Raw genomic sequence first — 17232 nt, 5'->3', positions numbered from 1 at the left:
TTTCCAGATTTCATGTGAGGATATTTCCTTTTTCATCATAGCCCTCTATGGGCTTCCAAATATCACTTTGCCAATTCCACAAGAACTATCTTAGCGAAAGGCTTCTTGAGGGGAAAGCTGTAACTCTGTGAGATGATTTCGCAGAACACAAAGAAGTTTGTCAGAAAGCTTCTTTCTCTTTGTTATCGGATGATATTTCCTTTGGCCCTATAATCTTCATAGGAATCCGAAATATCTGTTCTCAGATTCCACAGAAATAAGGCTAGCAAAGAGATCCACGACATACAGATGTAACTCTGTGAGATGAATTAACAGAACACTCAGCAGTTTCTCAGAAAGCTTCCTTCCAGATTTCATCTGAGGATATTTCCTTTTTCACCATAGCCCTCTATGGGCTTCCAAATATCACTTTGCCAATTCCACAAGAACTGTCTTAGCGAAAGGCTTCTTGAGGGGAAAGCTGTAACTCTGTGAGATGATTTCACAGAACACAAAGAAGTTTCTCAGAAAGCTTCTTTCTCTTTGTTATCGGAGGATATTTCCTTTGGCCCTATAGTCTTCAATGGGATCCGAAATATCTGTTCTCAGATTCCACAGAAATAAGGCTAGCAAAGAGATCCACGAAATACAGATGTAACTCTGTGAGATGAATTAACAGAACACTAAGCAGTTTCTCAGAAAGCTTCTTTCCAGATTTCATCTGAGGATATTTCCTTTTTCACCGTAGCCCTCTGTGGGCTTCCAAATATCACTTTGACAATTCCACAAGAACTGTCTTAGCGAAAGGCTTCTTGAGGGGAAAGCTGTAACTCTGTGAGATGATTTCACAGAACACAAAGAAGTTTCTCAGAAAGCTTCTTTCTCTTTGTTATCGGAGGATATTTCCTTTGGCCCTATAGTCTTCAATGGGATCCGAAATATCTGTTCTCAGATTCCAAAGAAATAAGGCTAGCAAAGAGATCCACGAAATACAGATGTAACTCTGTGAGATGAATTAACAGAACACTCAGCAGTTTCTCAGAAAGCTTCCTTCCAGATTTCATCTGAGGATATTTCCTTTTTCACCACAGCCCTCTAAGGGCTTCCAAATATCAATTTGCCAATTCCACAAGAACTGTCTTAGCGAAAGGCTTCTTGAGGGGAAAGCTGTAACTCTGTGAGATGATTTCACAGAACACAATGAAGTTTCTCAGAAAGCTTCTTTCTCTTTGTTATCGGAGGATATTTCCTTTGGCCCTATAGTCTTCAAAGGGATCCGAAATATCTGTTCTCAGATTCCACAGAAATAAGGCTAGCAAAGAGATGCACGAAATACAGATGTAACTCTGTGAGATGAATTAACAGAACACTAAGCAGTTTCTCAGAAAGCTTCTTTCCAGATTTCATCTGAGGATATTTCCTTTTTCACCATAGCCCTCTATTGGCTTCAAAATATCACTTTGCCAATTCCACAAGAACTGTCTTAGCGAAAGGCTTCTTGAGGGGAAAGCTGTAACTCTGTGGGATGATTTCACAGAACACAAACAAGTTTCTCAGAAAGCTTCTTTCTCTTTGATATCGGAGGATATTTCCTTTGGCCCTATAGTCCTCAAAGGGATCGGAAATATCTGTTCTCAGATTCCACAGAAATGAGGCTAGCAAAGAGATCCACGAAATACAGATGTAACTCTGTGAGATGAATTAACAGAACACTAAGCAGTTTCTCAGAAAGCTTCTTTCCATATTTCATCTGAGGATATTTCCTTTTTCACCATAGCCCTCTATGGGCTTCCAAATATCACTTTGCCAATTCCACAAGAACTGTCTTAGCGAAAGGCTTCTTGAGGGGAAAGCTGTAACTCTGTGAGATGATTTCGCAGAACACAAAGAAGTTTCTCAGAAAGCTTCTTTCTCTTTGTTATCGGATGATATTTCTTTTGGCCCTATAGTCTTCAATGGGATCCGAAATATCTGTTCTCAGATTCCAAAGAAATAAGGCTAGCAAAGAGATCCACGAAATACAGATGTAACTCTCTGAGATGAATTAACAGAACACTCAGCAGTTTCTCAGAAAGCTTCTTTCCAGATTTCATCTGAGGATATTTCCTTTTTCATCATAGCCCTCTATGGGCTTCCAATTATCACTTTGCCAATTCCACAAGAACTGTCTTAGCGAAAGGCTTCTTGAGGGGAAAGCTGTAACTCTGTGAGATGATTTCACAGAACACAAAGAAGTTTCTCAGAAAGCTTCTTTCTCTTTGTTATCGGAGGATATTTCCTTTGGCCCTATAGTCTTCAATAGGATCCGAAATATCTGTTCTCAGATTCCACAGAAATAAGGCGAGCAAAGAGATCCACGAAATACAGATGTAACTCTGTGAGATGAATTAACAGAACACTCAGCAGTTACTCAGAAAGCTTCCTTCCAGATTTCATCTGAGGATATTTCCTTTTTCACCATAGCCCTCTATGGGCTTCCAAATATCACTTTGCCAATTCCACAAGAACTGTCTTAGCGAAAGGCTTCTTGAGGGGAAAGCTGTAACTCTGTGAGATGATTTCACAGAACACAAAGAAGTTTCTCAGAAAGCTTCTTTCTCTTTGTTATCGGAGGATATTTCCTTTGGCCCTATAGTCTTCAATGGGTTCCGAAATATCTGTTCTCAGATTCCACAGAAATAAGGCTAGCAAAGAGATCCACGAAATACAGATGTAACTCTGTGAGATGAATTAACAGAACACTAAGGAGTTTCTCAGAAAGCTTCTTTCCAGATTTCATCTGAGGATATTTCCTTTTTCACCATAGCCCTCTATGGGCTTCCAAATATCACTTTGCCAATTCCACAAGAACTGTCTTAGCGAAAGGCTTCTTGAGGGGAAAGCTGTAACTCTGTGAGATGATTTCACAGAACACAAAGAAGTTTTTCAGAAAGCTTCTTTCTCTTTGTTATCGGAGGATATTTCCTTTGGCCCTATAGTCGTCAAAGGGATCCGAAATATCTGTTCTCAGATTCCAAAGAAATAAGGCTAGCAAAGAGATCCACGAAATACAGATGTAACTCTGTGAGATGAATTAACAGAACACTCAGCATTTTCTCAGAAAGCTTCCTTCCAGATTTCATCTGAGGATATTTCCTTTTTCACCATAGCCCTCTATGGGCTTCCAAATATCAATTTGCCAATTCCCCAAGAACTGTCTTAGCGAAAGGCTTCTTGAGGGGAAAGCTGTAACTCTGTGAGATGATTTCACAGAACACAAAGAAGTTTCTCAGAAAGCTTCTTTCTCTTTGTTATCGGAGGATATTTCCTTTGGCCCTATAGTCTTCAAAGGGATCCGAAATATCTGTTCTCATATTCCACAGAAATAAGGCTAGCAAAGAGATGCACGAAATATAGATGTAACTCTGTGAGAAGAATTAACAGAACACTAAGCAGTTTCTCATAAAGCTTCTTTCCAGATTTCATCTGAGGATATTTCCTTTTTCACCATAGCCCTCTATGGGCTTCAAAATATCACTTTGCCAATTCCACAAGAACTGTCTTAGCGAAAGGCTTCTTGAGGGGAAAGCTGTAACTCTGTGGGATGATTTCACAGAACACAAACAAGTTTCTCAGAAAGCTTCTTTCTCTTTGATATCGGAGGATATTTCCTTTGGCCCTATAGTCCTCAAAGGGATCGGAAATATCTGTTCTCAGATTCCACAGAAATAAGGCTAGCAAAGAGATCCACGAAATACAGATGTAACTCTGTGAGATGAATTAACAGAACACTAAGCAGTTTCTCAGAAAGCTTCTTTCCAGATTTCATGTGAAGATATTTCCTTTTTCACCATAGCCCTCTATGGGCTTCCAAATATCACTTTGCCAATTCCACAAGAACTGTCTTAGCGAAAGGCTTCTTGAGGGGAAAGCTGTAACTCTGTGAGATGATTTCACAGAACACAAAGAAGTTTCTCAGAAAGCTTCTTTCTCATTGTTATCGGAGGATATTTCCTTTGGCCCTATAGTCTTCAAAGGGATCCGAAATATCTGTTCTCTGATTCCACAGAAATAAGGCTAGCAAAGAGATCCACGAAATACAGATGTAACTCTGTGAGATGAATTAACAGAACACTCAGCAGTTTCTCAGAAAGCTTCTTTCCAGATTTCATCTGAGGATATTTCCTTTTTCACCATAGCCCTCTATGGGCTTCCAAATATCACTTTGCCAATTCCACAAGAACTGTCTTAGCGAAAGGCTTCTTGAGGGGAAAGCTGTAACTCTGTGGGATGATTTCACAGAACACAAAGAAGTTTCTCAGAAAGCTTCTTTCTCTTTGTTATCGGAGGATATTTCCTTTGGCCCTATAGTCTTCAAAGGGATCCGAAATATCTGTTCTCTGATTCCACAGAAATAAGGCTAGCAAAGAGATCCACGAAATACAGATGTAACTCTGTGAGATGAATTAACAGAACACTAAGCAGTTTCTCAGAAAGCTTCTTTCCAGATTTCATGTGAGGATATTTCCTTTTTCACCATAGCCCTCTATGGGCTTCCAAATATCACTTTGCCAATTCCACAAGAACTGTCTTAGCGAAATGCTTCTTGAGGGGAAAGCTGTAACTCTGTGAGATGATTTCACAGAACACAAAGAAGTTTCTCAGAAAGCTTCTTTCTCTTTGTTATCGGAGGATATTTCCTTTGCCCCTATAGTCTTCATAGGAATCCGAAATATCTGTTCTCAGATTCCACAGAAATAAGGCTAGCAAAGAGATCCACGAAATACAGATGTAACTCTGTGAGATGAATTCACAGAACACTAAGCAGTTTCTCAGAAAGCTTCTTTCCAGATTTCATATGAGGATATTTCCTTTTTCACCATAGACCTCTATGGGCTTCCAAATATCACTTTGCCAATTCCACAAGAACTGTCTTAGCGAAAGGCTTCTTGAGGGGAAAGCTGTAACTCTGTGGGATGATTTCACAGAACACAAACAAGTTTCTCAGAAAGCTTCTTTCTCTTTGATATCGGAGGATATTTCCTTTGGCCCTATAGTCCTCAAAGGGATCGGAAATATCTGTTCTCAGATTCCACAGAAATGAGGCTAGCAAAGAGATCCACGAAATACAGATGTAACTCTGTGAGATGAATTAACAGAACACTAAGCAGTTTCTCAGAAAGCTTCTTTCCATATTTCATCTGAGGATATTTCCTTTTTCACCATAGCCCTCTATGGCCTTCCAAATATCACTTTGCCAATTCCACAAGAACTGTCTTAGCGAAAGGCTTCTTGAGGGGAAAGCTGTAACTCTGTGAGATGATTTCGCAGAACACAAAGAAGTTTCTCAGAAAGCTTTTTTCTCTTTGTTATCGGATGATATTTCCTTTGGCCCTATAGTCTTCAATGGGATCCGAAATATCTGTTCTCAGATTCCAAAGAAATAAGGCTAGCAAAGAGATCCACGAAATACAGATGTAACTCTCTGAGATGAATTAACAGAACACTCAGCAGTTTCTCAGAAAGCTTCTTTCCAGATTTCATCTGAGGATATTTCCTTTTTCACCATAGCCCTCTATGGGCTTCCAATTATCACTTTGCCAATTCCACAAGAACTGTCTTAGCGAAAGGCTTCTTGAGGGGAAAGCTGTAACTCTGTGAGATGATTTCACAGAACACAAAGAAGTTTCTCAGAAAGCTTCTTTCTCTTTGTTATCGGAGGATATTTCCTTTGGCCCTATAGTCTTCAATAGGATCCGAAATATCTGTTCTCAGATTCCACAGAAATAAGGCTAGCAAAGAGATCCACGAAATACAGATGTAACTCTGTGAGATGAATAAACAGAACACTCAGCAGTTACTCAGAAAGCTTCCTTCCAGATTTCATCTGAGGATATTTCCTTTTTCACCATAGCCCTCTATGGGCTTCCAAATATCACTTTGCCAATTCCACAAGAACTGTCTTAGCGAAAGGCTTCTTGAGGGGAAAGCTGTAACTCTGTCAGATGATTTCACAGAACACAAAGAAGTTTCTCAGAAAGCTTCTTTCTCTTTGTTATCGGAGGATATTTCCTTTGGCCCTATAGTCTTCAATGGGATCCGAAATATCTGTTCTCAGATTCCACAGAAATAAGGCTAGCAAAGAGATCCACGAAATACAGATGTAACTCTGTGAGATGAATTAACAGAACACTAAGGAGTTTCTCAGAAAGCTTCTTTCCAGATTTCATCTGAGGATATTTCCTTTTTCACCATAGCCCTCTATGGGCTTCCAAATATCACTTTGCCAATTCCACAAGAACTGTCTTAGCGAAAGGCTTCTTGAGGGGAAAGCTGTAACTCTGTGAGATGATTTCACAGAACACAAAGAAGTTTTTCAGAAAGCTTCTTTCTCTTTGTTATCGGAGGATATTTCCTTTGGCCCTATAGTCGTCAAAGGGATCCGAAATATCTGTTCTCAGATTCCAAAGAAATAAGGCTAGCAAAGAGATCCACGAAATACAGATGTAACTCTGTGAGATGAATTAACAGAACACTCAGCATTTTCTCAGAAAGCTTCCTTCCAGATTTCATCTGAGGATATTTCCTTTTTCACCATAGCCCTCTATGGGCTTCCAAATATCAATTTGCCAATTCCACAAGAACTGTCTTAGCGAAAGGCTTCTTGAGGGGAAAGCTGTAACTCTGTGAGATGATTTCACAGAACACAAAGAAGTTTCTCAGAAAGCTTCTTTCTCTTTGTAATCGGAGGATATTTCCTTTGGCCCTATAGTCTTCAAAGGGATCCGAAATATCTGTTCTCAGATTCCACAGAAATAAGGCTAGCAAAGAGATGCACGAAATATAGATGTAACTTTGTGAGAAGAATTAACAGAACACTAAGCAGTTTCTCAGAAAGCTTCTTTCCAGATTTCATCTGAGGATATTTCCTTTTTCACCATAGCCCTCTATGGGCTTCAAAATATCACTTTGCCAATTCCACAAGAACTGTCTTAGCGAAAGGCTTCTTGAGGGGAAAGCTGTAACTCTGTGGGATGATTTCACAGAACACAAACAAGTTTCTCAGAAAGCTTCTTTCTCTTTGATATCGGAGGATATTTCCTTTGGCCCTATAGTCCTCAAAGGGATCGGAAATATCTGTTCTCAGATTCCACAGAAATAAGGATAGCAAAGAGATCCACGAAATACAGATGTAACTCTGTGAGATGAATTAACAGAACACTAAGCAGTTTCTCAGAAAGCTTCTTTCCAGATTTCATGTGAAGATATTTCCTTTTTCACCATAGCCCTCTATGGGCTTCCAAATATCACTTTGCCAATTCCACAAGAACTGTCTTAGCGAAAGGCTTCTTGAGGGTAAAGCTGTAACTCTGTGAGATGATTTCGCAGAACACAAAGAAGTTTCTCAGAAAGCTTCTTTCTCATTGTTATCGGAGGATATTTCCTTTGGCCCTATAGTCTTCAAAGGGATCCGAAATATCTGTTCTCTGATTCCACAGAAATAAGGCTAGCAAAGAGATCCACGAAATACAGATGTAACTCTGTGAGATGAATTAACAGAACACTCAGCAGTTTCTCAGAAAGCTTCTTTCCAGATTTCATCTGAGGATATTTCCTTTTTCACCATAGCCCTCTATGGGCTTCCAAATATCACTTTGCCAATTCCACAAGAACTGTCTTAGCGAAAGGCTTCTTGAGGGGAAAGCTGTAACTCTGTGGGATGATTTCACAGAACACAAAGAAGTTTCTCAGAAAGCTTCTTTCTCTTTGTTATCGGAGGATATTTCCTTTGGCCCTATAGTCTTCAAAGGGATCCGAAATATCTGTTCTCTGATTCCACAGAAATAAGGCTAGCAAAGAGATCCACGAAATACAGATGTAACTCTGTGAGATGAATTAACAGAACACTAAGCAGTTTCTCAGAAAGCTTCTTTCCAGATTTCATGTGAGGATATTTCCTTTTTCACCATAGCCCTCTATGGGCTTCCAAATATCACTTTGCCAATTCCACAAGAACTGTCTTAGCGAAATGCTTCTTGAGGGGAAAGCTGTAACTCTGTGAGATGATTTCACAGAACACAAAGAAGTTTCTCAGAAAGCTTCTTTCTCTTTGTTATCGGAGGATATTTCCTTTGCCCCTATAGTCTTCATAGGAATCCGAAATATCTGTTCTCAGATTCCACAGAAATAAGGCTAGCAAAGAGATCCACGAAATACAGATGTAACTCTGTGAGATGAATTCACAGAACACTAAGCAGTTTCTCAGAAAGCTTCTTTCCAGATTTCATATGAGGATATTTCCTTTTTCACCATAGACCTCTATGGGCTTCCAAATATCACTTTGCCAATTCCACAAGAACTGTCTTAGCGAAAGGCTTCTTGAGGGGAAAGCTGTAACTCTGTGAGATGATTTCACAGAGCACAAAGAAGTTTCTCAGAAAGCTTCATTCTCTTTGTTATCGGAGGATATTTCCTTTGGCCCTATAGTCTTCAATGGGATCCGAAATATCTGTTCTCAGATTCCACAGAAATAAGGCTAGCAAAGAGATCCACGAAATACAGATGTAACTCTGTGAGATGAATTAACAGAACACTAAGCAGTTTCTCAGAAAGCTTCTTTCCAGATTTCATGTGAGGATATTTCCTTTTTCACCATAGCCCTCTATGGGCTTCCAAATATCACTTTGCCAATTCCACAAGAACTGTCTTAGCGAAATGCTTCTTGAGGGGAAAGCTGTAACTCTGTGAGATGATTTCACAGAACACAAAGAAGTTTCTCAGAAAGCTTCTTTCTCTTTGTTATCGGAGGATATTTCCTTTGCCCCTATAGTCTTCATAGGAATCCGAAATATCTGTTCTCAGATTCCACAGAAATAAGGCTAGCAAAGAGATCCACGAAATACAGATGTAACTCTGTGAGATGAATTAACAGAACACTCAGCAGTTTCTCAGAAAGCTTCTTTCCAGATTTCATGTGAGGATATTTCCTTTTTCACCATAGCCCTCTATGGGCTTCCAAATATCACTTTGCCAATTCCACAAGAACTGTCTTAGCGAAAGGCTTCTTGAGGGGAAAGGTGTAACTCTGTGAGATGATTTCACAGAACACAAAGAAGTTTCTCAGAAAGCTTCTTTCTCTTTGTTATCGGAGGATATTTCCTTTGGCCCTATAGTCTTCAATGGGATCCGAAATATCTGTTCTCAGATTCCACAGAAATAAGGCTAGTAAAGAGATCCACGAAATACAGATGTAACTCTGTGAGATGAATTAACAGAACACTAAGCAGTTTCTCAGAAAGCTTCTTTCCAGATTTCATCTGAGGATATTTCCTTTTTCACCATAGCCCTCTATGGGCTTCCAAATATCACTTTGCCAATTCCACAAGAACTGTCTTAGCGAAAGGCTTCTTGAGGGGAAAGCTGTAACTCTGTGAGATGATTTCACAGAACACAAAGAAGTTTCTCAGAAAGCTTCTTTCTCTTTGTTATCGGAGGATATTTCCTTTGGCCCTATAGTCTTCAAAGGGATCCGAAATATCTGTTCTCTGATTCCACAGAAATAAGGCTAGCAAAGAGATCCACGAAATACAGATGTAACTCTGTGAGATGAATTAACAGAACACTCAGCAGTTTCTCAGAAAGCTTCTTTCCAGATTTCATCTGAGGATATTTCCTTTTTCTCCATAGCCCTCTATGGGCTTCCAAATATCACTTTGCCAATTCCACAAGAACTGTCTTAGCGAAAGGCTTCTTGAGGGGAAAGCTGTAACTTTGTGGGATGATTTCACAGAACACAAAGAAGTTTCTCAGAAAGCTTCTTTCTCTTTGTTATCGGAGGATATTTCCTTTGGCCCTATAGTCTTCAAAGGGATCCGAAATATCTGTTCTCAGATTCCACAGAAATAAGGCTAGCAAAGAGATCCACGAAATACAGATGTAACTCTCTGAGATGAATTAACAGAACACTAAGCAGTTTCTCAGAAAGCTTCTTTCCAGATTTCATGTGAGGATATTTCCTTTTTCACCATAGCCCTCTATGGGCTTCCAAATATCACTTTGCCAATTCCACAAGAACTGTCTTAGCGAAAGGCTTCTTGAGGGGAAAGCTGTAACTCTGTGAGATGATTTCACAGAACACAAAGAAGTTTCTCAGAAAGCTTCTTTCTCTTTGTTATCGGAGGATATTTCCTTTGGCCCTATAGTCTTCAATGGGATCCGAAATATCTGTTCTCAGATTCCACAGAAATAAGGCTAGCAAAGAGATCCACGAAATACAGATGTAACTCTGTGAGATGAATTAACAGAACACTAAGCAGTTTCTCAGAAAGCTTCTTTCCAGATTTCATCTGAGGATATTTCCTTTTTCACCATAGCCCTCTATGGGCTTCCAAATATCACTTTGCCAATTCCACAAGAACTGTCTTAGCGAAAGGCTTCTTGAGGGGAAAGCTGTAACTCTGTGGGATGATTTCACAGAACACAAAGAAGTTTCTCAGAAAGCTTCTTTCTCTTTGTTATCGGAGGATATTTCCTTTGGCCCTATAGTCTTCAAAGGGATCCGAAATATCTGTTCTCTGATTCCACAGAAATAAGGCTAGCAAAGAGATCCACGAAATACAGATGTAACTCTGTGAGATGAATTAACAGAACACTAAGCAGTTTCTCAGAAATCTTCTTTCCAGATTTCATGTGAGGATATTTCCTTTTTCACCATAGCCCTCTATGGGCTTCCAAATATCACTTTGCCAATTCCACAAGAACTGTCTTAGCGAAATGCTTCTTGAGGGGAAAGCTGTAACTCTGTGAGATGATTTCACAGAACACAAAGAAGTTTCTCAGAAAGCTTCTTTCTCTTTGTTATCGGAGGATATTTCCTTTGCCCCTATAGTCTTCATAGGAATCCGAATTATCTGTTCTCAGATTCCACAGAAATAAGGCTAGCAAGGAGATCCACGAAATACAGATGTAACTCTGTGAGATGAATTAACAGAACACTAAGCAGTTTCTCAGAAAGCTTCTTTCCAGATTTCATCTGAGGATATTTCCTTTTTCACCATAGCCCTCTATGGGCTTCCAAATATCACTTTGCCAATTCCACAAGAACTGTCTTAGCGAAAGGCTTCTTGAGGGGAAAGCTGAAACTCTGTGAGATGATTTCACAGAACACAAAGAAGTTTCTCAGAAAGCTTCTTTCTCTTTGTTATCGGAGGATATTTCCTTTGGCCCTATAGTCTTCAATGGGATCCGAAATATCTGTTCTCAGATTCCACAGAAATAAGGCTAGCAAAGAGATCCACGAAATACAGATGTAACTCTGTGAGATGAATTAACAGAACACTAAGCAGTTTCTCAGAAAGCTTCTTCCAAGATTTCATCTGAGGATATTTCCTTTTTCACCATAGCCCTCTATGGGCTTCCAAATATCACTTTGCCAATTCCACAAGAACTGTCTTAGCGAAAGGCTTCTTGAGGGGAAAGCTGTAACTCTGTGAGATGATTTCACAGAACACAAAGAAGTTTCTCAGAAAGCTTCTTTCTCTTTGTTATCGGAGGATATTTCCTTTGGCCCTATAGTCTTCAATGGGATCCGAAATATCTGTTCTCAGATTCCAAAGAAATAAGGCTAGCAAAGAGATCCACGAAATACAGATGTAACTCTGTGAGATGAATTAACAGAACACTAAGCACTTTCTCAGAAAGCTTCTTTCCAGATTTCATCTGAGGATATTTCCTTTTTCACCATAGCCCTCTATGGGCTTCCAAATATCACTTTGCCAATTCCACAAGAACTGTCTTAGCGAAAGGCTTCTTGAGGGGAAAGCTGTAACTCTGTGAGATGATTTCGCAGAACACAAAGAAGTTTCTCAGAAAGCTTCTTTCTCTTTGTTATCGGAGGATATTTCCTTTGGCCCTATAGTCTTCAATAGGATCCGAAATATCTGTTCTCAGATTCCACAGAAATAAGGCTAGCAAAGAGATCCACGACATACAGATGTAACTCTGTGAGATGAATTAACAGAACACTCAGAAGTTTCTCAGAAAGCTTCCTTCCAGATTTCATCTGAGGATATTTCCTTTTTCACCTTAGCCCTCTATGGGCTTCCAAATATCACTTTGCCAATTCCACAAGAACTGTCTTAGCGAAAGGCTTCTTGAGGGGAAAGCTGTAACTCTGTGAGATGATTTCACAGAACACAAAGAAGTTTCTCAGAAAGCTTCTTTCTCTTTGTTATCGGAGGATATTTCCTTTGGCCCTATAGTCTTCAAAGGGATCCGAAATATCTGTTCTCAGATTCCACAGAAATAAGGCTAGCAAAGAGATGCACGAAATACAGATGTAACTCTGTGAGATGAATTAACAGAACACTAAGCAGTTTCTCAGAAAGCTTCTTTCCAGATTTCATCTGAGGATATTTCCTTTTTCACCATAGCCCTCTATGGGCTTCAAAATATCACTTTGCCAATTCCACAAGAACTGTCTTAGCGAAAGGCTTCTTGAGGGGAAAGCTGTAACTCTGTGGGATGATTTCACAGAACACAAACAAGTTTCTCAGAAAGCTTCTTTCTCTTTGATATCGGAGGATATTTCCTTTGGCCCTATAGTCCTCAAAGGGATCGGAAATATCTGTTCTCAGATTCCACAGAAATAAGGCTAGCAAAGAGATCCACGAAATACAGATGTAACTCTGTGAGATGAATTAACAGAACACTAAGCAGTTTCTCAGAAAGCTTCTTTCCAGATTTCATGTGAGGATATTTCCTTTTTCACCATAGCCCTCTATGGGCTTCCAAATATCACTTTGCCAATTCCCCAAGAACTGTCTTAGCGAAAGGCTTCTTGAGGGGAAAGCTGTAACTCTGTGAGATGATTTCACAGAACACAAAGAAGTTTCTCAGAAAGCTTCTTTCTCTTTGTTATCGGAGGATATTTCCTTTGGCCCTATAGTCTTCAAAGGGATCCGAAATATCTGTTCTCTGATTCCACAGAAATAAGGCTAGCAAAGAGATCCACGAAATACAGATGTAACTCTGTGAGATGAATTAACAGAACACTCAGCAGTTTCTCAGAAAGCTTCTTTCCAGATTTCATCTGAGGATATTTCCTTTTTCACCATAGCCCTCTATGGGCTTCCAAATATCACTTTGCCAATTCCACAAGAACTGTCTTAGCGAAAGGCTTCTTGAGGGGAAAGCTGTAATTCTGTGGGATGATTTCACAGAACACTAAGAAGTTTCTCAGAAAGCTTCTTTCTCTTTGTTATCGGAGGATATTTCCTTTGGCCCTATAGTCTTCAAAGGGATCCGAAATATCTGTTCTCTGATTCCACAGAAATAAGGCTAGCAAAGAGATCCACGAAATACAGATGTAACTCTGTGAGATGAATTAACAGAACACTAAGAAGTTTCTCAGAAAGCTTCTTTCCAGATTTCATGTGAGGATATTTCCTTTTTCACCATAGCCCTCTATGGGCTTCCAAATATCACTTTGCCAATTCCACAAGAACTGTCTTAGCGAAAGGCTTCTTGAGGGGAAAGCTGTAACTCTGTGAAATGATTTCACAGAACACAAAGAAGTTTCTCAGAAAGCTTCTTTCTCTTTGTTATCGGAGGATATTTCCTTTGGCGCTATAGTCTTCAATGGGATCCGAAATATCTGTTCTCAGATTCCACAGAAATAAGGCTAGCAAAGAGATCCACGAAATACAGATGTAACTCTGTGAGATGAATTAACAGAACACTAAGCAGTTTCTCAGAAAGCTTCTTTCCAGATTTCATGTGAGGATATTTCCTTTTTCACCATAGCCCTCTATGGGCTTCCAAATATCACTTTGCCAATTCCACAAGAACTGTCTTAGCGAAAGGCTTCTTGAGGGGAAAGCTGTAACTCTGTGAGATGATTTCACAGAACACAAAGAAGTTTCTCAGAAAGCTTCTTTCTCTTTGTTATCGGAGGATATTTCCTTTGGCCCTATAGTCTTCAAAGGGATCCGAAATATCTGTTCTCTGATTCCACAGAAATAAGGCTAGCAAAGAGATCCACGAAATACAGATGTAACTCTGTGAGATGAATTAACAGAACACTCAGCAGTTTCTCAGAAAGCTTCTTTCCAGATTTCATCTGAGGATATTTCCTTTTTCACCATAGCCCTCTATGGGCTTCCAAATATCACTTTGCCAATTCCACAAGAACTGTCTTAGCGAAAGGCTTCTTGAGGGGAAAGCTGTAATTCTGTGGGATGATTTCACAGAACACTAAGAAGTTTCTCAGAAAGCTTCTTTCTCTTTGTTATCGGAGGATATTTCCTTTGGCCCTATAGTCTTCAAAGGGATCCGAAATATCTGTTCTCTGATTCCACAGAAATAAGGCTAGCAAAGAGATCCACGAAATACAGATGTAACTCTGTGAGATGAATTAACAGAACACTAAGAAGTTTCTCAGAAAGCTTCTTTCCAGATTTCATGTGAGGATATTTCCTTTTTCACCATAGCCCTCTATGGGCTTCCAAATATCACTTTGCCAATTCCACAAGAACTGTCTTAGCGAAAGGCTTCTTGAGGGGAAAGCTGTAACTCTGTGAAATGATTTCACAGAACACAAAGAAGTTTATCAGAAAGCTTCTTTCTCTTTGTTATCGGAGGATATTTCCTTTGGCGCTATAGTCTTCAATGGGATCCGAAATATCTGTTCTCAGATTCCACAGAAATAAGGCTAGCAAAGAGATCCACGAAATACAGATGTAACTCTGTGAGATGAATTAACAGAACACTAAGCAGTTTCTCAGAAAGCTTCTTTCCAGATTTCATCTGAGGATATTTCCTTTTTCACCGTAGCCCTCTATGGGCTTCCAAATATCACTTTGCCAATTCCACAAGAACTGTCTTAGCGAAAGGCTTCTTGAGGGGAAAGCTGTAACTCTGTGAGATGATTTCACAGAACACAAAGAAGTTTCTCAGAAAGCTTCTTTCTCTTTGTTATCGGAGGATATTTCCGTTGGCCCTATAGTCTTCAATGGGATCCGAAATATCTGTTCTCAGATTCCAAAGAAATAAGGCTAGCAAAGAGATCCACGAAATACAGATGTAACTCTGTGAGATGAATTAACAGAACACTCAGCAGTTTCTCAGAAAGCTTCTTTCCAGATTTCATCTGAGGATATTTCCTTTTTCACCATAGCCCTCTATGGGCTTCCAAATATCACTTTGCCAATTCCACAAGAACTGTCTTAGCGAAAGGCTTCTTGAGGGGAAAGCTGTAACTCTGTGGGATGATTTCACAGAACACAAAGAAGTTTCTCAGAAAGCTTCTTTCTCTTTGTTATCGGAGGATATTTCCTTTGGCCCTATAGTCTTCAAAGGGATCCGAAATATCTGTTCTCTGATTCCACAGAAATAAGGCTAGCAAAGAGATCCACGAAATACAGATGTAACTCTGTGAGATGAATTAACAGAACACTAAGAAGTTTCTCAGAAAGCTTCTTTCCAGATTTCATGTGAGGATATTTCCTTTTTCACCATAGCCCTCTATGGGCTTCCAAATATCACTTTGCCAATTCCACAAGAACTATCTTAGCGAAAGGCTTCTTGAGGGGAAAGCTGTAACTCTGTGAGATGATTTCGCAGAACACAAAGAAGTTTTTCAGAAAGCTTCTTTCTCTTTGTTATCGGATGATATTTCCTTTGGCCCTACAGTCTTCATAGGAATCCGAAATATCTGTTCTCAGATTCCACAGAAATAAGGCTAGCAAAGAGATCCACGACATACAGATGTAACTCTGTGAGATGAATTAACAGAACACTCAGCAGTTTCTCAGAAAGCTTCCTTCCAGATTTCATCTGAGGATATTTCCTTTTTCACCATAGCCCTCTATGGGCTTCCAAATATCACTTTGCCAATTCCACAAGAACTGTCTTAGCGAAAGGCTTCTTGAGGGGAAAGCTGTAACTCTGTGAGATGATTTCACAGAACACAAAGAAGTTTCTCAGAAAGCTTCTTTCTCTTTGTTATCGGAGGATATTTCCTTTGGCCCTATAGTCTTCAATGGGATCCGAAATATCTGTTCTCAGATTCCACAGAAATAAGGCTAGCAAAGAGATCCACGAAATACAGATGTAACTCTGTGAGATGAATTAACAGAACACTAAGCAGTTTCTCAGAAAGCTTCTTTCCAGATTTCATCTGAGGATATTTCCTTTTTCACCGTAGCCCTCTATGGGCTTCCAAATATCACTTTGCCAATTCCACAAGAACTGTCTTAGCGAAAGGCTTCTTGAGGGGAAAGCTGTAACTCTGTGAGATGATTTCACAGAACACAAAGAAGTTTCTCAGAAAGCTTCTTTCTCTTTGTTATCGGAGGATATTTCCTTTGGCCCTATAGTCTTCAATGGGATCCGAAATATCTGTTCTCAGATTCCAAAGAAATAAGGCTAGCAAAGAGATCCACGAAATACAGATGTAACTCTGTGAGATGAATTAACAGAACACTCAGCAGTTTCTCAGAAAGCTTCCTTCCAGATTTCATCTGAGGATATTTCCTTTTTCACCACAGCCCTCTATGGGCTTCCAAATATCAATTTGCCAATTCCACAAGAACTGTCTTAGCGAAAGGCTTCTTGAGGGGAAAGCTGTAACTCTGTGAGATGATTTCACAGAACACAAAGAAGTTTCTCAGAAAGCTTCTTTCTCTTTGTTATCGGAGGATATTTCCTTTGGCCCTATAGTCTTCAAAGGGATCCGAAATATCTGTTTTCAGATTCCACAGAAATAAGGCTAGCAAAGAGATGCACGAAATACAGATGTAACTCTGTGAGATGAATTAACAGAACACTAAGCAGTTTCTCAGAAAGCTTCTTTCCAGATTTCATCTGAGGATATTTCCTTTTTCACCATAGCCCTCCATTGGCTTCAAAATATCACTTTGCCAATTCCACAAGAACTGTCTTAGCGAAAGGCTTCTTGAGGGGAAAGCTGTAACTCTGTGGGATGATTTCACAGAACACAAACAAGTTTCTCAGAAAGCTTCTTTCTCTTTGATATCGGAGGATATTTCCTTTGGCCCTATAGTCCTCAAAGGGATCGGAAATATCTGTTCTCAGATTCCACAGAAATGAGGCTAGCAAAGAGATCCACGAAATACACATGTAACTCTGTGAGATGAATTAACAGAACACTAAGCAGTTTCTCAGAAAGCTTCTTTCCATATTTCATCTGAGGATATTTCCTTTTTCACCATAGCCCTCTATGGGCTTCCAAATATCACTTTGCCAATTCCACAA

Source organism: Macaca fascicularis, chromosome 15, assembly GCF_037993035.2.
Source record: "Macaca fascicularis isolate 582-1 chromosome 15, T2T-MFA8v1.1".
In the NCBI taxonomy this organism is placed as follows: domain Eukaryota; kingdom Metazoa; phylum Chordata; class Mammalia; order Primates; family Cercopithecidae; genus Macaca; species Macaca fascicularis.
Note: the sequence above shows the minus strand (reverse complement) of the source record.